Here is a 26,489-nt window from a genome sequence, read left to right on the forward strand (position 1 = left end):
ACAATGGTCAATTTCACCTAACAAAAACTATTCAATCATTTTTCAAAATTATTGGTATTTTCCTTGACTATTCAATCCTCTTACCTCGTGCAAAATTTGTCAGTATTAAAATAGGACTGCTGCACTATGGGCCCAATGACAGGTTTTTGAGGCAACAAGTCACTGGAAGCTGCTGCACCTTTCAAATATCGTCCTGATGTTTATAGTTAGCATAAAAATATATCTGGACAATTTGGGAGGAACCGGTTCAGATATAGATGTAGCTTTCTTATATATGTTTTATGCGATTTTATATTTAAGCCGCACTAAGGTCACAATTTGCATCCGATGACTTTAAAATTTGATATGGTACATGACGTTCGAAATATAAATCTTCCGGAATGGCTGGACCGAATTTGATTAAATTTTGACAGTAGATTCTTTAGGTCTTAAAAAATCGTACGGTAGTTTTTATACGGAAAAATGGAGGGTGCGGGGGACCTCCCCCACAACGGGTTTTAGCCAAACGCGAAATCTCAGAGATCATTTGACGTATTGGGATACAATACAATAGTAATTGTGAACTCCATACGTCACAATAAATACGTCAAAAACAAACGAACGGAAAAGACCCATCGTTTTAAATGAAAATTAAATAATTTGAGTAGTAAATGGCACAAAACAAATGAAAACTGGAGGGGGAATGCAATTTTATTTCCATAGAAGCACACGCGCATATGTACATCCGTTTCTTCATATTATCACAATTATTTTTGGACAAATTTGTTTACAGTTTTTTTAGTTTTTGTTTGCTGTCAAGTAACGCAAACTTCACAAAATAAGTATTATGGAAACCCTGAAATATAAAAGCTTTTCTGAAATAGACGAAAGCTTTTAGATAAAAACGAATGGTTTGAAAAATTTTACAAGAACCAACTTTTGAACGTATACGTTTTAGTACGAACGGTTCGTATGACAGGCAAGCCTTCTACAAAAACAGGCAGTTAGACGAAATTTTCTACCAATGCCCTTGCAACTCTTCGCGCGTCTTTCTTTTCTATATCAATAGTAACTATCTACTTCGTTAGCTCACATTGTATCGTTAAAATTTAACGATAGATATACAAGGTGGCGCAAAAGCACTCCTCCTATCAGAAAATTCTATAAATTTTGCGATTGGCCCCTAATGTCAGTTCTGTTTTGACATTTGTGTAGTAAACACATGCGAAATACACGTTAATAAACAATGTTGCGCTACACTTCTCCAGAACGCGGAATATTGGTGACTATTTATTTGACCAACAATCGGTCGGTTTTCATCAAAAATAATCATAAGTGTACCGTGTCACTTTTTTTTGGTGCTACGTCACCAAATTACATCCGTTACTTCGTCTACTAATTGCAGTATGACAATTGCAAGTAGAAAGACAACCCTGCTAAGCTGTGTTCAATATGCTGTGAAGTTAGTTGCAGTTTGGATATACTGAACAGAAACTTAAAGAACATGAAGGACAGCCAACTTCAGCCTCCTTTTCCGTTTCGGTGTCGTGGTGAACAGACGTTCTACGGTAGAAACAGTTGCGAAGAAAAAAACTGTCTCAATGGGGATCATGTGAAGAAATTAAGATCCTTGCGAATCCGCATCAAACACCACGAAATAAGCAAAAATAATAATCAATCCAAACGGAAAAGTACAAAAGTTATCGTTATCTATTACGATTTTTTAAATATTTTCATAAAGAGTTGAAAATTCCGGAGTTCACATCCAGAAATTCCCAATAAAAAAAAAACTTTTCTCGCTGTAAGCAACTTCCGATTAAAGAAAACTATTTACCTCGAAAATAATTTGAAGAAAAAGAAACAGAAATGTTCACTAAACAAAATACCTAAAATAAAACTTCATCACAATGCCGGTAACTGGCAAATAAAACAAAAAAAGATATTGTTGCAACCTGTAACATCTACAAAAAAGCAAAACGCGCACCGCGCCTCATAACAACTTGTCGAATCAAACAACTACATATAGTCCGGTCAAAATAGACATGCGTATAAGGGGGAAAATAGCAAAAATTCCCACAAAGCTGAATTTTGGCGGAGAGCTAGGGTTAGCCATTAGAAGCAACGTCCTAAAAGTCCCCATCGATCCCATGTGTGCAAAACAAGTTATTCGGGGTCAAAGGTAATTTTTGGAGGCATTATTCAGTTTTTTTAATTTTTCTCAAAAACGGTAAGACTTAGCAAAAGCCGGCTAATGTAAAAGTTGTAGATTCAATAATTGTCTACAAGATTGGTCTTAATGATTCTTAAAAAAGACTTACCATTTTCGAGATATCGCGATCTAAAGGTCAAATAAAGAATTGGCCGCGTAAGTACATTATGAGGCGAACCGGTTAAGGTAACGACACTATGTGTTAGTTACTTCAGTAAACTTTCAAACGATATCCACTTTGCAGTAATCGGTTCAGTAGAACCGGGTCTAACCCGGTTTTTAAATTTGGCCTTTCGGTTCTAATAACCGGCGAACCGGATCCGCAACCGTTGAAAATTATACATTTCCGTAATCAGCGCAACAAACCCTACCTTCTGACAAAACTTGAAAAAATCGGAGAGTTTTCGTTGGGGTCGATTATACATGTGGGTTAAATGGGCTATTTTTGCATAAAATGACTCTAACATTGAATAACTCTACTAAACACGCTCCGATTTTGTTGGATTTTTTTTTAGAAGATAGCTATAATTTCGCTCTTCCAGGAAATAAATATTTTTTGGGGGACAGACACGATTACTTCGTTTATTTTAGCCCGGTTCGTCTGAATATGTGCATATTTCCCTTATAAGTGCATAAAAATCATGTGTTTTTTAGAACAGCTATATCTCAAGAATGGTTCCTCCTAGGAAAAAAATTATAAAAGACAAACTTCTAGATAATTTTCCTGTCTACAATATTTACTTAAGTCACTTTTTGATTAGATCAACCGTTTTCAAAAAATAAATGCGAAAACCTAAAAAACCCTTAAATTTGACCTTTGACCCCGAATAATTTTTTTTTGCACACATGGGATCGATGGGGACTTTTAGGACGTTGCTTCTGATGGCAAACCCTAGCGCTCCACCAAAATTCAGCTTTGTGGAAATTTTTGCTATTTCAATGTCTATTTTGACCGGACTAATAGCCGAAAAAACTAAAGTGCCTTCTCTTTTTAACACCACAAAACTTAAAGAGCACAAGAGCTTTAAAAGTTAAACTTAAAACAGTGCCAACTTTCAAACCCCACAACATCAATAATCAGAACAACCAAAATACATCACACAACAACTTCAATAGCCTAAAACAAAAAGAGTGTGTACCATCATACCCCACAATACTTCATCCATCACCACATTAACCATCCACAACCAGCCATGACGTCATAAAAACACCGGAATACAGTGCAATACAAAAGTGTTCAGCTTCAGCCGACAGTTTGTGTTCTAGAGCCATAGTTTCAATAAGTTGTTTTTTTTTTTGTGAACAAGCAAAGTTTACATCATTGAAAATCAATAACGAAACTCACAAAGAAAAAACGGCAACCTAAGAAAATTACAAAATAGACATGATAATGTGACAAAACGGGAAAGTTTGACAACTCAATAAACAAAACCAGAGAGTGAAAGAAAAATTTAAATAGAGAACGTGATTGCTAATGAGGAAACATAGCGAAACCAGCAAGATAAAGACAAGGATAAATGTGGTGTAAAAGCAAAACAAAGCAGTGAAAAAAAGGAGTAGACCGCGATCGTTAGAGAAAAAGGAAAATACATTAGGCAGGTCAATGAAATATGTAATAAGCAAAACAAGACAGTGAGAGAAAAGCAGAAAAATTAAAAAAAAATTAAACATAGAAGAAAATTACTTTGAAAATGAAAATATAACAAAAGAAGACACAAAAAAATAGTAAAAACAAACATGAAAGAAAAAGGAAATAAATACAGAAAAACAAAATGAAAGAATAATAGAAAGAAGCATAAATCACAATATAAAGAATTTAAGGAATAATAACGAAGAAGTCAAAAAGACTGTAAAGAAAAATAACAAAAGAGAACTGGGAGCTAACTAAAATGCATAATTGTGCCGCCTCGAGAAAGCGTTAGTCTTCCTGAATAGTCAAAATGCTATAACAAAGATGTGTGAGTGGTAAAAAGTGCATTATCACAACAAAGAGCAAGAACAAAAGCGAACAGAAGTGTTAAAGGCCAACCCCTAAATGATATACATCGCAAATAATAACAAAACAGCTAATAACCAAACAGCTAAACAACAATCAACAAAAATCATCATCTGGTAGCCGAGGAAAATCGTCAAATCTTTTCATCAGCCAGCCATTCACAATAGGGCCTCATCATCAAAATCTTCAGTCACCAGTAAGCAAAAGCCAAGAACGGAAGTAAGTACATGATAACAAGCAGATCAAGGCCGCCCGAATGAAGTATTCGACGTGGACGTTGAACCTGTTTAATAGATAAAAATTTTTCTTTAACATTCTGTCCTTAAAATCTCTAATATGATAAATATCATTGATTGTTTTTGCGTTTGAACTGTTTAAATTAAATTTTCAGATATTGTCTGTTGACAAATTGTTGTTAGTTGATCATTATTTACTTGCCATTATAATCTTTTAATTGCAATATAACATTTTCCATGTTTGTTGATTTTGTATCCCTTCTTTTTAAAATATTTAAAGAACACAAGAAGAAATACCACTAGAGAAAGTACCATTTGTGTCAAGGTTTTGCACGTATAGGAAGTTCCCATGCGTGACGAGTACGAAATTTTAACTTTAATCTTAATTGAGTACGACCTAAAAAGGTTATGGTAATATAGAAAACATGTTATAGCGCTATAATAGGGCTTTTTTTTATTAGTTGAGTTGGTTTTTTTACGATGCCAAATTGCATCAAAATACAAGATTAAAATTTCGTCGAGAAAAAAAATATTTTTTTGAATAATTATATTTTGACAGCTATATTTATTGTATTCTGGTGCTTCAAATCAACGATTTGGAGTTATTTATTACACTGTGAACCAAAATTTTGGGGGGTGGAAAATTCCTTGTGGGGGTGAAAGCCCTTGATGAGTATATTCAAAACCCCAAAGGGCAGATCCGCCGTGAGTCGAACTTTTGAGTTATGGCGTGATGAATTTTTCACTGGATACCCTATAAGCCGTCAGAAACTAGCGGTATATCTTTGTTCGTAGTTATTCTAGCTTATTTTTAAGATGACATGTCTGCAGTCAAATCTAATGAGGATCTTTTTCGTAGAACATTTAGACCTTCTAACTCGCTTCCGTCCATGTCCTTTTCGTCCTTTATTTTAAGAGCCGCTATAAAAGTACCACAAAATGTCGGCCAGACAATGTTAGGTGCGGTTCTCATTGACAACTAATCGATTTTGTCGCGTTTTCATAGTCATTTTTTACATTTACCTCTGTTTGCTCAGAAAAAACTGTGTTTTGTGTTTTTGTATGTTCTGCAACGAATATACAAAAAACAAAATATAGTCTTTTTCTGAACAAAAACAGGGTAAATGCACAAAACGACCACGAAAACGCGACAAAATCGATTTGTTGTCAATGAGAGCCGTACGTAAAATTTTCTGGCCGACATTTTTGCAGAACATTTCGAAGCTGAAAAACGTCATCTTGTGGTACTTTTATAGCGGCTCTTAAAATAAAGGACGAAAAGGACATGGACGGAAGCGAGTTAGAAGGTCGAAATGTTCTACGAAAAAGATCCTCATTAGATTTGACTGCAGACATGTCATCTTAAAAATAAGCTAGAATAACTACGAACAAAGATATACCGCTAGTTTCTGACGGCTTATAGGGTATCCAGTGAAAAATTCATCACGCCATAACTCAAAAGTTCGACTCACGGCGGATCTGCCCTTTGGGGTTCTGAATATACTCATCAAGGGCTTTCACCCCCACAGGGAATTTTCCACCCCCCAGACCTAAACCTCCATTTTGTTGCACAGTGTTATTAGATCACATAAACTACTGAGATGTTTAAGCCTTTTTATGTCCTCCTGTTTACATTAAAATGAATAAATCTTCATACTACATGCTTAATCTAAGATCATAGTATTAAGTTTTTTAAATGATTTGTGGAAAAATAAAATGAATTTTGAAATGAATATTTTTCCTGTGACTTCTGTAATGGTTGAGTAGAGGAAATCGGTAGGTATTTGGTTGTGAATCGTTTTTAAGGGATAATCCAGATCTAGGCAAAGGATTATCATGGCAGGCTATGGTGATAAGCCGAGGGTGGGAGCAGTAGGTGAGATTACATCTTTCACGCCTACATTTGAGATTCACCAATACAGATTGTTAGATTGGAGCAAATTCTGATTGATTGTAAGCATGAGATGTAATTCTAGGTTCGTAGCGCCTCTTTCCTAGACTATTTCTGGTCTCTGTTTTTCTTATTTGGGAACACACTGGTTCAACTGATATAATATTCTACCACGATGTTTCTTGGTCTGTCTGCAACGAACACCCCCCAATGCCGACGAGCTCAAGCCGCACCCAGATTGAAAAGAAGCCAGTGTGGCAGTACAGACATGGGACAATCTTGCTAAGGTTGAATCGTAACATAAGTGATGAGGCGCATTTCCATTTTAGCGGGTACGTAAATAAGCAAAATTTACGCTTCTGGGGCACTGAAAATCCGCGTGTAACTCATGAAGAGCCATTACACCCGTTCAAAGCCACTGTATGGTGTGCTGTTTTCGCTGGAGGAGTCATCGGACCTTCTTTCTTCGAAGACGTCGCGGACCAAACGGTTACTGTGAATGGTGAGCGCTACAGAGCAATGATCAACGAGTTCTTTTTGCCGCAACTTGATGAATTCCCGTTTTGGCGATTTGCAGTGGCCAGCAAGATCGCCTGATTTGACCGCTCCAGACATGTTTTTGTGGGGCTTTTTGAAGTCGCGGGTTTATGTCAATAAGCTTCAGACTCTTTCAGCTCTTAACGGCAATACCCGTCCAGAATGTGAGGACCTATCGCCGGAAGTTTTGGCCAAAGTGATAGAAAATTCCATAAAAAGGGCTCAAATGACAATAAACTGTGGCGGCGGCAATTTATCATATTCTCGACTTGATGTAAAAAAATTGAAAGAACAAATAAAAATAATCCACAAGAATAAAAGTTTTTAATTATTTTTTTTTAATTACAGCCAAAAAACATCGAAAGTTTACTTTAGCGCCACCTTGTACTAAGGGGTCCTACCGTATCTATAGAAACTTTCTCAAAAACTTGTATTTGTAGAATTTGTTATTATGTATTTCTCCTTGGTATGGCTTGTTTATTTAACTAACATTTTGGACAGTTTAATATATATATTGTTTAATAATTTTTCTCATGTTTTTCCATAAGTATCGCTGTTTCAATTTTAAGGGGGTCTTTCTGATACCTATGTGTCCACCATGTGTAGAGTTATGATACTCTTGTATAAGTTTCAATTGCATGTCTTTAGATTCTATTCTTTGCGGATTATTGTATAAAATTATCTTTTATTTGTCGGTTCTTTTCGTTTGAACGTTATTAAAATTCATCTTGAACTTTTCCATAGATATCACTGAGAATATCTTATCATAATTATTCAATGCTAACTCGTTCGTTCCCGAGTTACATATTTTTATTGCTAGTTTTTCCAACGTTATCTTGATATCCGATGGATTATCACTGTATTCAACTGCTACATTTACCTTATTTATTTGTAACTTGTTTTTACTGTGAGGAATTAAAAAATACGTTTTAAATATTCTTTATATCTTCCATGGAAGTGCAGTCCCATATGTATATATGATCTGACTTTTCCCTCATGCCGTTTATTTCATTATATTTTTGTTTATTGTTATTCATTCCTCTGGTTAAAGCTAGAATACTTTTCTCATCCGGTCGAGTTGGGATCATAGCCTTTAAGTTTTCAATGTTCATTTTAATCCTTGACAATTCGTCCTCATATGTATTGATCTTTCCATTTTTACACTATATCAAAATCATAATCACATAAATTCATGCATATTCTAGTCATCTTTGATGAAGAATTACTATGTGAAAACAGTGATATAAAGGATCTGTGATCCGTTACTACAGCAAATTTCCTGCCATATAAATATGCCACCGTGGTGCAATGGTATGCACACCCGCCTTGCACGCTTGTAGAGGCGCTTGCACTATAGATTATTTTAAAACTTATAAATTGTAACGTCTTTTTCAAGCGACATCTGCATGCCACTATACCGTGAAAGTGGAAATTTATGTATCAGCTAGTTGACGTTTTCTGTTGTTCGGTTTAGCCATCTTTTTTGTTATTTTGGAAGGAAAGAATCCGTGGTGAATTTTCTCGGATGTTTCATGTCACCGGAATTAGAATTACTCTGCCATTTTGTTGCCTGAAAGCCTTACAATTCACATCTTCGAGTCTCCGGGGAAAAATTTTCCTATGTGATTTTCATTGTAAAATTTGTGAAGAATTATTAATTCTTTTAAAAGTGATTAGAGTTCTGAAGCTACAAATTTAATGTCATAAAAATCTTGTCGAAGTGAGTATTAATTATAAAAAAGGAGCTTGGTATCCTATCCGGGAATTTAGTTTTTCTCTTATTTCTTTGCCTCCAGGAATGCATGTGAATTGAATATTTGTTAGCATATTTTTTTGCTGGAGGAAAATACCACTGATTTCGCATGGATTGCATTTAAAATTTTTCATTTAAATTTCCAGTTTATCAAAAGGTAATAATTTATTTTTTTTTTTTTCAAATTAATTCTGGTCCTAATCATTCATATAATTGGCCTGTTAGGTTTTATCGAAACATACATTTGTGAGAAGTCCATTATTGTGAATTGGGACAGATTGTATTGTTCTCTCTATTTTCAATTACCACTGCTGTTTTGCTTGATTGTCCAGTTAAATGATCAGTCTGCCGTCTGGTTTATTGTTCAGAGTGCGTGATTATTGAGTTTGTCCGTCCAGCAATAGTCGAGAGTCGTTGCACATTACAAGAAACGAAGCCGAAGGAAAAGTACCAAGAAAAAAAAACAAGACCGTCATCAGCTGCAGTGTTTCGGCGTGTAAATATCAATTCCCCATAAGCTTCTGTGTTGTAACACCGGATGGAAAATAATTAATAAGTGGTCATATATATCTATATTCTTAAGCCTAAATTGGTATGAAAATAATATAATTGAATAACCATGGCTAGTTAAAAGAGTGACGAGGTGAAAATAATAATCTAAAAGAAGTGAATATGTTGCCGGCATACAAGTGAATAGAACAGCTTTATGTAGACAAGAAATTTTTAATGTGCAAGATTAGCCCAACAAATTCTTTTATATCCGTAAATATTTCGATGCAAGAAAGTTAATGATTGTGTCTTTCAAATATGGATTGCTTTTAAACATCCATCTATCTTTGCACTTAAATTGTTTTCTCTATTGAGTGTTATTTCTGACTTCTTCTACATTATAGAAATTAATTGTGTTATTTTGCTTAAACCAGTGTGCTGAACAATTGTAACAAAATAAATCACAAAAAATCTGTCATATTCCCGTTGTAAGCAGTAAAGAACATAACCAAAAATATACACGCAGGTATTACATATTTATAATTATAAAGTGTGTTAATGATCATTGCTGTTTCATACCGAACCATTGGTTATGTTCGTTTATTGCCGCCAAAAACCGTAATGTTAAACTCTCCAAATTTGCACTTAATTGTTACAACCATCTCTGTTAAGCATCAAACAATACAACATGTATGCTTCCAACATATCACTCTTTACCGTCTCCCACATCAATTCAGTATGAATGTTTACATTTGTTATTATCTTTCCCTTAGTTTCTAAAACCAGTATGCAAGCGGCTTGAGCGATCTGCGAGAAAGTACTTTCAAAGAGGACTGCCGAGAAAGAAACCACGTAAGTCATTGAACCATGTTATCTGTTCTTGTTCTTCTCAATATTTGCAATGATGAAAGAGAGTCATGAAAAAAAAAAAACAATGCAAGCAATGAAATGAGTGACCATATGTTTTAAATTACCACTGATGTCTTTATACAGGTAATGAACTTATTCTGTGTGGATTGCTATTTATCTATTAACTAGAATAATTTCACAACTGTACGCAACATAAACGGAAATAAAATCAATTTGGTAAACCTCAATGCAGAATTGAGCAGAGTTTAATTTTTTTGTGATTTTCTGAATGACGAAGACATAATTTTTTTTCCTACTAAATCCCCATATGGTCACCCGTGTACTTGCATTTGGTTGTTGGGAAAAAATATAAAAAGTATTCATATTTGAAGTTTGTGAGAGACGATATTGCCTAGCATTATTAAAAAGTATTTATGTGGACTGACAGTTTGTATGGTACTGCCAGTTCCGTTTATACAGCATTTTGGAGAAGAGAGATAACGCTCAATATTTATGATTATTTCTTTAATTTTTTTCCTTTACTTAGTTTATGATTTTCCATTGCTTTAAGTTATTTTTTTATTAATTCCTTTGGTTTCCCTTAGAACTTATTATACTTATGTTAGCTTTTAACTTAGTGTCTAAGATATTTTTGAATCCATGGAATGATTGTTTTATCTGAATTTAAGAGTAATAAAAATAGGATGATGTTTGAATAGAACATAGAAACATATCTGTTTGATTTCATCCGCCAGTAAGCAAGACTTGTTGTAGTTATGCTTGGGTGTTTCAACCAAATAAGACTCTTTCGGACATATTCTCTTTGTTGCAACATGGTTGGGTGGGCAGTCGAGCGTTGTAACATCAATTCGCTCGCAACATTTCGGTAGATAGCTGCATCCGTTGCCTGTCACTCTCTCCAACTTTCTTAGCTATGTTTGTATTAACATTTTCTCCTATGTTAAGAATCTTAGCATCCGTTTCCTGTCAATTTCTCGAAGCCTATATTCCAGTTGTGACGGTATTAACAGTTTTCCTTCTGTTAAACCGCAGAACACATTTTCTATTTGGTTTTACTTTCCCCTCATTTTAATTTATTCACATAACTAAAAGCACGTAATAACACGTATTTCTTTGTGGCAAGATGATATTGGGTAATTGGTGGTCAGTTGAATCCCCCCTCCGACGAGCTATAAGGCCGGAATCTATGCGTGCGCTACCGCCGTTCTCTACCCTAACCTAACATCGATCATCATTCCTCCATTGCAGGATAAGTTGTATGCTACAGAAATATAAATGGCGCCCAGACGTGGAGCCCGAATACAAATGATTTATAATAACACCTGGCATTTTGCTATTTTTATTCGGTTCCAATTTTTATTATTTTTATTTTACTCTATTTATGTTTTCTTTTTCACAATCAAAAGGAGCATTGGTAAATTCTTTGGAATTCGTTCAAGGTCTAATTGTAATCCTGAATTGACCAGGTTTTTCCATGCTTTACATTTCTAACCAATTACAAATTTGTCATGCCTAAAGGTAATGGTGGAAAACAGATTATGGTTGCTCTAATAGACTAGTTCTGTCCACATTTATTGAAGTTTGGCAAATTAGTAAATTCTCTCATACTTTTGGACTTGCAGGACAATTGTATCTGTACCAAAGTATGGAAACTCTTTTCTGTCCTATCCTATAATCTTTTCTACCAAATGTTTGTCATATTGCAATAGGACTTGCTTACTAGGTTAGAGATCAAACAGATTAAATATAAAATTTGGTATCTCGATTTTTGAAAAGTAAACAATTAAGTGCATATTTTGAAATTCAATATTGCAAATCTTGATTTCTATTTTTGGCAAATAATTGTTTTTTTTTTTCGTAGGCTGCTATTTTTCAAACCTTTTTGATTTTCTTTTTATTCATTTTGCTATTTACATATTTACGTACGCTTGCGACATTTTTTATGTGATTAGGGTTTTTTTCCTAAGGAAATACCACCTGAAATAATTAGCATTCTGCGGATTATTTTGAAAGGTTGCCATTGTGGACGATTAAGTTGTTTTTATTCCCAAGTTTGGAAGGTAAATTTTCTCCGAACTTGGGCCACTTGAATTAAATATCCAAGTAAACAAATATTGATAGGTACTGAGGTGTTAATTGTTGTTAGCTTCTGAATTATTGTAGTGGGTAATTACATATTTTTTATTTTTATTTTTGTTTCTGCTTTTGGAAAAAAATTTTTATTAGATACAGGATTGAGAAAGGAATCCTTGGATTTAAATCCCTGGGATTCTAAGGTTTTCAGACAGTGCCAACCACCAAGTTTCGAGTGAGGTTTTGAGTTTCAAATTAAGTTTGGTATTTAGTACGTTTGCCTTCTCTCCGGTATAAATCAATTTCGTCAATAGTTATCTTTTCCCTGAGTGTTGAAAAGAGGGACGTATTTTCTTACAGAAAATTTTTATGTTGGTGTTTTATGCCCATTGATTTGGTATCTATTACGAAGGTGCTTTTCAGGGTTTAGTTTTGCAAAACTCCGGTTTCAGGGTTATTACGAAGGAAGATCTTTATTGGTAATCACATTCGTTATTTGCTTTTGGATCAGGATATTTTATTTTTTTCTGGTTTCGGGTTTTCAATTTTTTGTTGAGCAAGTCTTTGATAACACAGTAGTGCCCTGAACTTGTTAGTTTTCTTTTTGATTGCCTGGATATTTTTTTCCACTCTTGTAATCATTCCTAGTGGTTAGTCGAGATGGCAGAGGAGCAAGTTAATGGGAATAATGAGCAAGGGGGTTCTGAACACGCATACCCCACATGCGGAGCGTGTGGGTCAATAGTTAACACTAAGGCGCAGTGTACAAGAACTAATTGTGGCCATTCTTTCCACAAGTCGTGCCTGGCAAAAGCAGAGAAGTTGCGTCCTTATTGTCCGGTTTGCAATTCCAGATTGTTTAGTGAGCCTCCTTCAACACCCAGCACTTCTGGGATAACCACTAGGTCCCAAGCGAAAGGTCCATCTTCTCAACCATCTGGTAATACTTCCACTTTAGAAGGGTTTAGATCTGATACAGCTGTGCCCTCAGGTAGTAATGCTCCGAATAATCCTGTTAGTATTCATCCTAGTGAGCTACAGGGGATGATAAGGTCACTAGTATCCTCCCAACAAGCTCAACAACAAATGCTGTCCAGTTTGGGGGATCAGATTTCTCGGATTATAGAATCAAAATTTGCCTCATTAAATCTTTCTGGGCATGCTGCTGCACTGCCAGCTACCCAACAACCTTCGCAGAGGCCAATGCCGACATTGCCTGAGGTTGAAGAGCGCACTTTAAACGAGATACTTGGAATCACTCCGATTACCTCCCCTAACCATGCCCCGCTTAACTCTAGTCATTCTGCTAGGAATACTTCTAATCATTCTTCCTCTTCCGATCTGTCATCAAGGCCTGACAAGGTGCTCCACATTATTTCGAATTGGAAAATAAAATTCAGTGGGAGCATGAATTCTATTTCTGTGGAAAACTTTATATATCGCATTGAGGCGTTAACTTCACAAACACTGCAGGGCGATTTTGATCTGTTATGCCGGAATGCTAGCTCGTTGTTCGAAGGGAAAGCAGCAGATTGGTTCTGGCGGTACCATCGTTCAGTGAGTTCAGTCTGTTGGAATGGGCTATGTAGGGCCATGAGGCAGCAATACAGTGACTCGAGGTCTGATGTGGACATCAAAGAATTGATAAGGGATAGGAAGCAAAAGCAGGGTGAACATTTTGATAGCTTTTACGAGTCCGTGGTAGAGCTTACAGACCGGTTGAAGGAGCCTCTCTCCGATAGTATATTAGTGGAGATACTTAGGCGTGATTTGCTGCCGGAAATACAGCATGAGATTCTGAATTTGAAGATCTCAACCCTGCAGGAACTTAGGGATATTTGTAGACGAAGAGAGTTCTTCATGCAGGATGTTCGTCGTAGACATGGTTGTGGGTTCTCTAAGCCTACTACAGTCTCTAAACGAGTGTCGGAATTGGATGAATTGGCAGTGAATGATGACATGGAGTCGTTGGTAGAATCAGGTGATCAGATAGCTGCAGTCGGTTTCAGTTGTTGGAATTGCCGACAATCTGGTCATCGTTACCAGGAATGTCTGGCAGATAGGACCGTATTTTGCTACGGGTGTGGCAATCCGGATACCTACAAGCCAAATTGCAAGAAATGCAGTCCAAAAAACTGGAAACCGAGTGCACAATAGAGTGCACCCACAATGCAAAGGTAGGAAGTGGAGTACAAATTTTGAGGAAAGGGATAGAAGAAGAAGAAAACGGAGAAAATTTTGATGTGTTACCAATGAGTAAGGAAAAGCGCACATTTAAGCCTTTCCATGTGCGTATTAAAGAGTATTACGAAGCTAGGAGTAGAATTTTTAACGAAGAGCCTAAATTAAAACCTTCCAGATCGGCTAATAGAATACGTAGCTTTTGGAGAAAGGTAAGGAGTTTCAGAAAAAAATGTGTTTGCTCAGTCCTCGATAACCCTAGTGACATCAGGCCATATGCTGAGGTGATCCTCTTTGGGGAAAAGATTTTAGGTCTAATGGATACAGGTGCCTCGTTAAGTTGTATTGGGTCCAGGGTAGCAAGAGACTATATAGATTCGGGGAAGCCATATAAATCTCTAAAATCGTCTGTTAAAACAGCTGACGGTAGAAGTCAAGACGTGGTGGGTTATGTTGATGCCAAAATTACGTTTAAGGGGGCTGAAAAGGACATTACCATTTTTATTATTCCTAGTCTTGATAGGGATTTATTCCTCGGTGTAGACTTTTGGAATTTATTCGAGCTTTTACCTCCAGGGCTGGTTTCTAGTGATTGCATATCTGATAGTTTGTCATTGGTTTCCGAAGTAACTCCTCAGGTTCAACTATCAGATCTTCAAAAGTTCCATCTGCAAAAAGTCATTAGTCTCTTCCCATCTTTTGCCAAACAAGGGCTTGGTAAAACTCATGTTCTGCAGCATTCGATCGATACAGGTTCTGCAAAGCCGATCAAGCAGAGACATTTCCCTGTTTCGCCGGCAATTGAGAAACTAATTTATGCAGAACTGGACCGTATGTTGGAACTGGGAGTTATCGAGGAATCCAATAGTGCGTGGTCCTCTCCAGTGGTTCTTCACAGGAAGCCTGGAAAGAATAGACTTTGCCTGGACAGTCGAAAATTGAATTCAGTCACCGTTGGTGACGCATACCCTCTTCCTCACATAGATGGTATACTGAGTAGGTTACCCAAAGCCGAATTTATTACTGCCTTGGATCTGAAGGATGCCTTTTGGCAGATTCCGTTGGATCGGCAGTCTCGAGAAAAGACGGCATTTACTGTACCTGGGAGGCCGTTGTACCATTATACGGTGATGCCCTTTGGGCTCTGCAACGCGCCCCAGACCATGTCGCGTTTAATGGACAAGGTCATTCCGCCGCCTCTCAGGTCAGAAGTGTTCGTCTATCTCGACGACTTGCTGATAATTTCGGAGTCTTTCGAGAGGCATCTCGAAGTTCTAAGGTTAGTGGCAGGGAAGATAAAGGTAGCCAGAACGTAGTCCCTGATGCGCTTTCTAGGACCAATAGTGAAGGAGTGGAAAGTTTGTCCATTGGTGAAGTAGAAGATTTTAGGAACGCCGACAATGACAGGGGTATGTTTATCGATTTAGGTTCCATACACTTTCAGTCAGATGGTTATAAACAGCTTCTGAGCAAAGTTGAGAAATCAGTGAATTCTGTCCCCGATTTGAAGGTCATTGACGGATATATTTATAGGCGGACAGAACATGCCTCAGGTGACCAAGTACAGGATGACTTGTGCTGGAAGTTGTGGGTTCCACAACCTATGGTACCTGAATTGTTAAAAAGGGCACATGATGATTCATTATCCTCTCATGGGGGTATTAGTAAAACACTTTTCAGGCTGAGGAAATATTACTTCTGGCCGAACATGGTGGTTGATGTGAGGAATTACATCAATAGTTGTGAAATTTGTAAATCAACTAAATACCCTAGCCAGACCCTCAGACCTCCATTAGGTCAAACTTCTCAGACCCAGCGGTTCTTTCAGAAAGTGTATATAGACTTTTTAGGTCCGTACCCTCGTTCTAGGTTAGGTAATATGGGTATTTTTGTTGCACTGGACCATTTCACAAAGTTCCCATTCTTAAAGGCTGTGAAAAAATTCTCAACCGATGTTGTAGTCGATTATTTGGAGAACGAGTTGTTCCATACTTATGGCGTTCCGGAGGTTATAGTATCAGATAACGGCTCGCAATTTAAATCAAAACAATTTAGCCAGTTCCTCAATCGCTATAGTGTCAATCATTTTTGTACTGCCATTCATTCCCCTCAGGCGAATGCCTCCGAACGTGTGAATCGTTCTGTCCTGGCCGCAATAAAATCCTATATTTCGCCTGACCAAAAGAACTGGGATCAGATGCTTAGTAACATTGGCTGTGCGTTGAGGTCCACTGTTCATTCAGCTATTGGTACATCCCCTTATTATCTTACCTTTGGACAACATATGATTACGAATGGCAAGACATATCCGCTGTTACGCCAACTTGAGGTATTAGAGGATAGAACAGTTAATTTCAATAAGGATGACTCTCTCGCTATTGTGGGCAGTAGAGCTAAGGATCTGATGCAGAAACAATTTGAGAGGAACGAAAGGACATATAATCTCAGAACCAGAGAGGTATCCTATGATGAAGGCCAAGAGGTATTTCGTAGGAACTTCAAACAAAGCAACTTTGCCCAGAGTTATAATACAAAACTGGCTCCAACTTTCATCAAAGCACGTATTCGTAAGAAATTAGGAAATTGTAACTATCAAATTGAAGATTTGCAAGGCAACTTTATAGGCGTATACCACGCAAAAGATTTGCGTCAATAGGACCTCGTTGCAAGCGGTAATCAGCTTCGGTGGCAACTAGTTACCCCCTAAATCTGATTTTGGCGGGGGGGTTTGTAGAGGCGCTTGCACTATAGATTATTTTAAAACTTATAAATTGTAACGTCTTTTTCAAGCGACATCTGCATGCCACTGTACCGTGAAAGTGGAAATTTATGTATCAGCTAGTTGACGTTTTCTGTTGTTCGGTTTAGCCATCTTTTTTGTTATTTTGGAAGGAAAGCATTCGTGGTGAATTTTCTCGGATGTTTCATGTCACCGGAATTAGAATTACTCTGCCATTTTGTTGCCTGAAAGCCTTACAATTCACATCTTCGAGTCTCCGGGGAAAAATTTTCCTATGTGATTTTCATTGTAAAATTTGTGAAGAATTATTAATTCTTTTAAAAGTGATTAGAGTTCTGAAGCTACAAATTTAATGTCATAAAAATCTTGTCGAAGTGAGTATTAATTATAAAAAAGGAGCTTGGTATCCTATCCGGGAATTTAGTTTTTCTCTTATTTCTTTGCCTCCAGGAATGCATGTGAATTGAATATTTGTTAGCATATTTTTTTGCTGGAGGAAAATACCACTGATTTCGCATGGATTGCATTTTAAATTTTTCATTTAAATTTCCAGTTTATCAAAAGGTAATAATTTATTTTTTTTTTTCAAATTAATTCTGGTCCTAATCATTCATATAATTGGCCTGTTAGGTTTTATCGAAACATACATTTGTGAGAAGTCCATTATTGTGAATTGGGACAGATTGTATTGTTCTCTCTATTTTCAATTACCACTGCTGTTTTGCTTGATTGTCCAGTTAAATGATCAGTCTGCCGTCTGGTTTATTGTTCAGAGTGCGTGATTATTGAGTTTGTCCGTCCAGCAATAGTCGAGAGTCGTTGCACATTACAAGAAACGAAGCCGAAGGAAAAGTACCAAGAAAAAAAACAAGACCGTCATCAGCTGCAGTGTTTCGGCGTGTAAATATCAATTCCCCATAAGCTTCTGTGTTGTAACACCGGATGGAAAATAATTAATAAGTGGTCATATATATCTATATTCTTAAGCCTAAATTGGTATGAAAATAATATAATTGAATAACCATGGCTAGTTAAAAGAGTGACGAGGTGAAAATAATAATCTAAAAGAAGTGAATATGTTGCCGGCATACAAGTGAATAGAACAGCTTTATGTAGACAAGAAATTTTTAATGTGCAAGATTAGCCCAACAAATTCTTTTATATCCCTAAATATTTCGATGCAAGAAAGTTAATGATTGTGTCTTTCAAATATGGATTGCTTTTAAACATCCATCTATCTTTGCACGTAAATTGTTTTCTCTATTGAGTGTTATTTCTGACTTCTTCTACATTATAGAAATTAATTGTGTTATTTTGCTTAAACCAGTGTGCTGAACAATTGTAACAAAATAAATCACAAAAAATCTGGCATATTCCCGTTGTAAGCAGTAAAGAACATAACCAAAAATATACACGCAGGTATTACATATTTATAATTATAAAGTTTGTTAATGATCATTGCTGTTTCATACCGAACCATTGGTTATGTTCGTTTATTGCCGCCAAAAACCGTAATGTTAAACTCTCCAAATTTGCACTTAATTGCTACAACCATCTCTGTTAAGCATCAAACAATACAACATGTATGCTTCTAACATATCACTCTTTACCGTCTCCCACATCAATTCAGTATGAATGTTTACATTTGTTATTATCTTTCCCTTAGTTTCTAAAACCAGTATGCAAGCGGCTTGAGCGATCTCCGAGAAAGTACTTTCAAAGAGGACTGCCGAGAAAGAAACCACGTAAGTCATTGAACCATGTTATCTGTTCTTGTTCTTCTCAATATTTGCAATGATGAAAGAGAGTCATGAAAAAAAAAAAAACAATGCAAGCAATGAAATGAGTGACCATATGTTTTAAATTACCACTGATGTCTTTATACAGGTAATGAACTTATTCTGTGTGGATTGCTATTTATCTATTAACTAGAATAATTTCACAACTGTACGAAACATAAACGGAAATAAAATCAATTTGGTAAACCTCAATGCAGAATTGAGCAGAGTTTAATTTTTTTGTGATTTTCTGAATGACGAAGACATAATTTTTTTTCCTACTAAATCCCCATATGGTCACCCGTGTACTTGCATTTGGTTGTTGGGAAAAAATATAAAAAGTATTCATATTTGAAGTTTGTGAGAGACGATATTGCCTAGCATTATTAAAAAGTATTTATGTGGACTGACAGTTTGTATGGTACTGCCAGTTCCGTTTATACAGCATTTTGGAGAAGAGAGATAACGCTCAATATTTATGATTATTTCTTTAATTTTTTTTCCTTTACTTAGTTTATGATTTTCCATTGCTTTAAGTTATTTTTTTTATTAACTCCTTTGGTTTCCCTTAGAACTTATTATACTTATGTTAGCTTTTAACTTAGTGTCTAAGATATTTTTGAATCCATGGAATGATTGTTTTATCTGAATTTAAGAGTAATAAAAATAGGATGATGTTTGAATAGAACATAGAAACATATCTGTTTGATTTCATCCGCCAGTAAGCAAGACTTGTTGTAGTTATGCTTGGGTGTTAAGACTCTTTCGGACATATTCTCTTTGTTGCAACATGGTTGGGTGGGCAGTCGAGCGTTGTAACATCAATTCGCTCGCAACATTTCGGTAGATAGCTGCATCCGTCTCCAACTTTCTTAGCTATGTTTGTATTAACATTATCTCCTATGTTAAGAATCTTAGCATCCGTTTCCTGTCAATTTCTCCAAGCCTATATTCCAGTTGTGACGGTATTAACAGTTTTCCTTCTGTTAAACCGCAGAACACATTTTCTATTTGGTTTTACTTTCCCCTCATTTGAATTTATTCACATAACTAAAAGCACGTAATAACACGTATTTCTTTGTGGCAAGATGATATTGGGTAATTGGTGGTCAGTTGAATCCCCCCTCCGACGAGCTATAAGGCCGGAATCTATGCGTGCGCTACCGCCGTTCTCTACCCTAACCTAACATCGATCATCACTTCCTCCATTGCAGGATAAGTTGCATGCTACACGCTGAAGGTCGTGGGTTCGATTCTCTGGCCAAGCAATATCAAACAATTTTCAACGGTGACAAAATACCCCTCAGTAATGTTGGCGACATTACCTGAATATTTCAGAAATGTAAAACTTCTCTACAACTGGTGTCTTAAGAAACCCAGTTCGGACTCGGCGATAAACTGTAGGTCCCATATCATTGAGCTAATATGAATCGGGGTGCACTCATTGATATGATAGAAGTCTCCCTTGTCCCGTCTGGGATGTTTGTGGAACAATTATATAATTATATTATAAATATGGCAAAAAAATTAATTGCCCAATGAATCGCAAGAAGCTCCTTTTTAATAACAGGTTTATTAATATCATGTTTTGTCAAAGTTGAACTGGCGTATGATATGGGCAAATCGAAACCTATTTCTGCTTGTGATAAGATAACACTGCTCCAACAGCATAGTTTGAAGCATCTGTAGTCAGTAAAATGGTTTAGAAATGTCAAGGTATTCAATGTTTCAAAAGCCTGTGGACATTCTGGGGCTGGATTCTTGTTCTATGAAAATTTGAAATGTAAAATGTTTTCTTTATAAAATTTTTCATTTGACATTTATTTCCTTTATAAAAGTTTTCATTTCACATTTTCGTAGAATAAGAATTGAGCCCCTGGTGTCCATTCAAAATTGTTATTCTTTCTACAAGCTGAGAAAAAATATTTTTCGCTTTTGTTGGAATAAAAATTGATATTTTTGTTCCAAAATTGTATTTGTTTTGTTCAAGCATTGTATTGCAAATCCAAGAATACAATCTTTTGCTCCAAACATAAAAAACAAAAACAACTTTCGAAATTCCGCAATATGTAAAAATCATTAACAATACCGATTGGTAGGAACTATTATAATCTAGAATTTTTACAACAAATATTGTCATTCAAAAAATTCGCTTTTTTTGTAGTTTTAAATACGTATTGTTGTTTCATTTTTTCAGTAGATACTCAATTTTGGATTGAAAATTTCTATTATTAGTTCAAAAATACATATTTTTGACTATACTCTCTCCCGTTAACTTGTTGAGTATTTTCTCTGGATTTTAGTAGCTGCATTCTTGTTTTTCTCTCTTTAGTTTATGTGTGGCAGCCGGTGATGTTATTTGTGTCTGTGCATTCTTTGTCCCTAATCAGTTTTTGTTTGGCAGTCAAAGAAAGTGGACCAAAAAAAGTAAAACATTAGTGATTATAAACTTAGAAAAACAACATTCCAAGACAAAAATGCAAAAAATCTAATAATAAAAGTGTCATGCATTATTAAATCTATTGAATTCTATATTATTTGAAAACTGTCGGTGTTTTCTTTTTTTTATGGCGTTATCTACTTTTAAAATGCCATGTAGTTTTTTTGTTTTTGGTTTTCTCATGTGTTTTTAAGAAGCGGTAAATATTAAAAGTGGTGGTTGAAGCAGAATTTGCGTTGCAAGGAGATATTAAGGAAGAATTCCGATATTTCATACATCTTTGACACAATAAAATAAATTTTCTTGAAAACGTCGATCCCTTTTGGGTTCTTTTTGTACTGAATAATGTTTACGACACGCGTTTGTAGTTTTGCCCAAAACTATTGTAAATATAGATAATTTTACCTCAACTGTTGTGAATTCTAACATTATTTATTGTCCATTTTTACCAATACTATTTTTCATTGTTGTTTGACACCACCTCTTTTGAATATCTTCTTCTACTATCGTATGTAAGTTGTTATGTGTGTGTGTTCTGTTGAGAGCTAAAAACAAAAAAGGTGGTTGAAACTTATTATACGAAGAGAAAATAGAAATAGTTTTTTTCTTAAATTTTTGTTTTTGTGAACAAATTTTCGGAATTCTATTTTAATTTAAAATATAAAGAGTGCGTTGCAACAGTCTAATAATTTTTGCAATGCATGCTCAACGAAAACCAAAAAAAAAACGACTACTGCTGACACTTGTATTTTATTGCGTAGTTTTGTGTGTCTGTTTTTAACTAACTTTTTTTATTTAGCGGGTTAATGATTGTTTTGCTGCAGACTTTTTAAATTTAGTTAAAAACTTAAAACTAATCACCGACAGCTGAAGTGGAAATTTTTTTATAAGAATACTATCTAAAAACAGTTATATTCAGTAATTTGGTGCAACAATACATTTCTTCAACCGATTTTGTTTTGGGCATAAAATTAATTAGTAAGTATCTTCTTTTTGTACTTTAACTAAGCGTTATTTCTAACATATTTTCTTTTTTAATTTAGCTTCAAATTCTACTAACGACTTGGATTCACAATTTTCCTGACCGAATAAATCACAAGAAATAGTTTACCAACATGCTTTATTTGCACATCAAGAGACGAATCTTTGTTAAACTAAATAAAATTAGCGTCAATCGAAATTAAAATTATCTCATATCAGTGTTGTTTAAATTTTTTAATAATCATATATGAAATAAATAATACAATGAAACTTTTTTTATTTTATTAAATGTAACACATTAAAAAGGTAGGTATACAATTTTTAATCCAACATTTTCGCATTGCAACAATAAATATTGTTACTTCTGACCAAAACTATTGTGAATTGCAAAAATAAATATTGTTACTTCTGACCGAAACTATTGTAAGTTCTAACAATATTTATTGTCCATTTTGACTAAAACTATTGTGAATTGCAAAAATAAATATTGTTACTTCTGACCGAAACTATTGTAAGATCTAACAAAAGTTATTGTCCATTTCGACCTAAACTATTGTGAATTGCAACAATAAATATTGTTACTTCTGACCAAAACTATTGTAAGTTCTAACAATATTTATTGTCTATTTTGACCAAAACTATTGTGAATTGCAACAATAAATATTGCTAATTCTGACCAAAACAATTGTAAGTTCTAACAATATTTATTGTCCATTTGGACCAAAACTATTGTGAATTGCAACAACATATATTGTTACCTCTAACCAAAACTATCTAATTACATGTTTGTTCCAAAGCGTTATAGTGTCAAAGTGACAATACATATTTATATTTAGAACACATAATATAGTCCAGTGTGACAATAACGATTGTTGGATTGACAATACTACATAAGGAATCCAACAATATGTTAACAATATATATTTTGCTCTTGGAATATTGTTGGATCAAACATAGTTTTTCTCTGCGTGTAGAAAATGAATTTAAACATTTTGCGATATCTGGAAATATGGGTATAAATCTCCTGTAGTAATTACAGAATGCCACAAAACTTCTAGGTTCATCGGCGTTTCTTGGTATTGGATATTTTCTTATTACTTGGTCTTTTGTTGTAAGTTCTTTAAATGTAATGAGATTGTCAAGGTATAAAACTTCTGGTTTCAGGAAACGGCATTTATTAGCGTTTAATTTCAGATTATACTTCCTTACTCTCGAATAAGTCAATAAGATTTTGGTTGTGATGTTTTAAACTGCACCCAAACATTATTGTACAATTGAGAGCGAGTTGGCCTGGAATGGACTGTATGCGGTTGAATGATTAAAGCGTTGGCAACTCCCTCAATTGTAAGCGTTTTGATTGTTGAAATGAAAAGGCAGGTTTATCTTCAATTTTAAAGGTGAATGCAGCAAGGTTTTATTCTATTGTTAATACTTCAGCTTCTATGCGACAAGTGAAGTCATTCTGTATTTGGACATTTTGTTGTCTTACAATAGGAAAGCGAAACGAACGGAATTAAATAAAAATGGTAGCCTTTTAGTTATGACTAAAAGCTCATTTGGAAAGAAAAGGTTACCGTATCTTGACAATTTAAGTGATATTTCCGTTAAATTGCATTGTAAGTTCAAGTAATGCAAAATTAATAATGTTGAATTCATTAACTTAAAACTACGTTGTTGAACAGAGTTCAACATGCCGGCCCGTTTTGTTGAAATATAGTTCAGTATCGGCAGGTTCCGGATATGATCCAACCGAAGGCGCTGCGTTTGGTAATGAGCAAGTCGGGATAGTTGACACAGTGCTGAAAATGTAAGATTTATCAAAAGTGTGAGCATATGGTTTTGGACAGGAGTTTGGAACAATTTGGAAAGAAACAGATTTTTTCCATTGCTTGATTGCAGCACCTTTCATATTTGTAGGTAAATTGTACAGTTTGTCCCAAAAATTACCATTTGTAGGCAGTAATTTTGAACTCTTTCTTTTGAAGAAGTTCGAAACAGAATTATTTGGATTGCGTAGTTGGTTGGTTGGACAAGGATCTGGTGGTTTACAGATATTATACTCAGTCGCCAAGTCTGGTCTCCTATTAAGTGTACTTTCTCTAATCTTATTGTTTTCTTTGTAACATCTCTTGCTGCAAATTACAGCAACAGGATTTTCATTGGGACCACTTTTCAATTTCCAGAAGTTTTTCAGTGCTTTATTAAGTGAATCAGCTGGTTTTCCACTAAATATCCAGCCAAATTCCGTATATTGTGCCATAAGATTTCCGGAGACCTGTTTCTGTAATCCTGGTTTAAGAATGTTTGGTAATAAGTCGCTACCGATTACCATGACGATGTGTGCAGGTTAATAGAAATCTGGATCTGCAAGTTTCATGTTTTTAAGATGTGAGAAATCAAGGATGCTGGTAGGAGAGACAAGCATTAACTGATCCAGGTTTGAGACAACTGTGGCACAGGCATTAATCTTGAAGTCAGAGTTCCGAGATTTCAATGAAAGTTGACAGATTTTTGTTGAATTTTCGAGAATTGTACCGCCAAGACCGGAAATCGTCGTAAACCATTTTTTGGTGCGAATATCTAGTCGATCAATAACTCTATTTGAAATAAAGGATTCTTGAGATCCCTGATCAATTAACGCTCGTATAGTGGAGAGGTTTCCTCGATGTTCAACATCCAACAATGCGGTGGGCAGAACAGTTCTTTCCCACGATTGAGAAAAATAATTCTGTACATTTATGCAGTTGGCATAAGCGGCAGCTGATGTGGACGGCTGTTCGTCATTAAATGTTTGTAAGTGGTAGGATGCGGAGTTTGGCATTTGCCAATTTGATCTGGGTAGATATCCCGCAGGGTTTGTATAGGAGGTACCCTTATCCGGGTGTAATATGGTGTGGTGCGGTTGCCTACATGTTTGACATAAATATTTACTTTTACACTTGTTTACCGTGTGCCCATAGGACAAACAATTTTCACATATTTTGTTGTCCGAAACAAGTTTTCTTTTTTCTGAAAGTGGCCAGGACCGGAATTGGGAGCATAATCTTAAAGGATGATCCTGGCGGCACACTGTACATGTCTTATGAGAAACGTTAGTGGATGGCTGGTATCTTGAAACTTTTTGAGAATGTGATGGGTGTGAAGATTGTTTTCGTATATCAGAAACAGATTCCATAATATTTAATCGTTTTGTTATAAATTCATCCAATTGATCCCAGGAAGGCATTTCTTTGTTATTTGACAGAGAACTTTCCCAAGCAGTTAAAGTATCTTCGGGTAGTTTGGAACAGACCCAATAGACTAAGATTGGTTCCCAAGATATCACCGAGATGCTATATGTCCGGAGAACAGATAGACAATTATTTATGGTGTACTGGAGATTCCTAAGAGACTTTTCTTTCTTCGAAGAGACGTAATCAATTTCAAATATTTTCCGCAATTGATGATTTATTAAAATGCGCTTATTATCAAAGCGTTGTCGCAAAGCATCCCATGCCAGATCGAAATTGCTGTCTGTAAGAGCAAACCTTTTGACAATTTGGTTGACTTCGCCTCTTGTTTTTGCACGTAAATGAAACAATTTTTGAGCGGAAGACAATTCTGGATGTTTAATTTATATTGCTGTGAACATGTCACGGAAACTAGGCCATTTGTCGTAGCCACCGTTGAACAATTCGGTGTCGCAAGGCGGCAACTTAATTGAAAAACTTGTGTCACTTTCAGAAATGGTCACTTTTTTATGTTTTTGTTGTGAATTAAGCATTTTTTTGTTTTCAATCTGAAGAAGGTCGAGAATTGAGGATTTGCATTCTTTATATAAACGACAACATTCCGTAATCTTCCCACCTATTGCTTCTCTAGCATTTTTTGTTAAATTGGGATCAGTAGAAGTCATTTCATTTTCATAAACCTGAACAAGTTGACGCCAACATCTCTCTAAATCATCACGTTCAACCTGTAAGCTCGAGACAGTATGATCTTGAATGGGTATTTTTGCCAAGTCTGCACAAAATGTAATCACCTGGTCTGAGAAGAAGATAAATTTCTGAGGAGCAAGAGCAGGTGAGCCTGCGGGGTCTTCGTTAGGTGCCATAATAATCTTTGAAACAGTAATACTCTGATACGTTAACTTCCCAACAGGATTTTTGTTCAATTACCCGAAGATTTTTTCTAATGATGAGATAATATTCCTACCGGAATATTTCAAATTAGATATCTGCAACGTTGAAACGGAGTCAACAATTTGAACAATGAAATACTTAAAAAATCTCGCAATCTTCTATCAGTATTTGTCGTAGTGACCTCCTACACAAATACTGTGAAAATTGTACGCAGA

General features: G+C 35.5%; 1 protein-coding gene and 1 long non-coding RNA gene across 2 annotated transcripts in view; one reads left to right on the plus strand and one right to left on the minus strand.

The window, feature by feature from the left end:
- The window catches only part of LOC141394375 (uncharacterized), a 360,060-nt gene that overhangs the window by 146,097 nt on the left and 187,474 nt on the right, over positions 1-26,489 (minus strand). The gene's annotated exons all lie outside the window — the stretch shown is intronic.
- LOC141394377 (uncharacterized) lies at positions 8,434-13,555 on the plus strand. The gene is made up of 2 exons (XR_012410388.1): positions 8,434-8,568; positions 8,619-13,555. It is a non-coding gene; the product is annotated as an uncharacterized lncRNA (long non-coding RNA).

This window comes from Musca autumnalis, unplaced genomic scaffold, assembly GCF_047663935.1.
Source record: "Musca autumnalis isolate F117 unplaced genomic scaffold, ASM4766393v1 scaffold_2, whole genome shotgun sequence".
Taxonomy (NCBI): Eukaryota; Metazoa; Arthropoda; class Insecta; order Diptera; family Muscidae; genus Musca; species Musca autumnalis.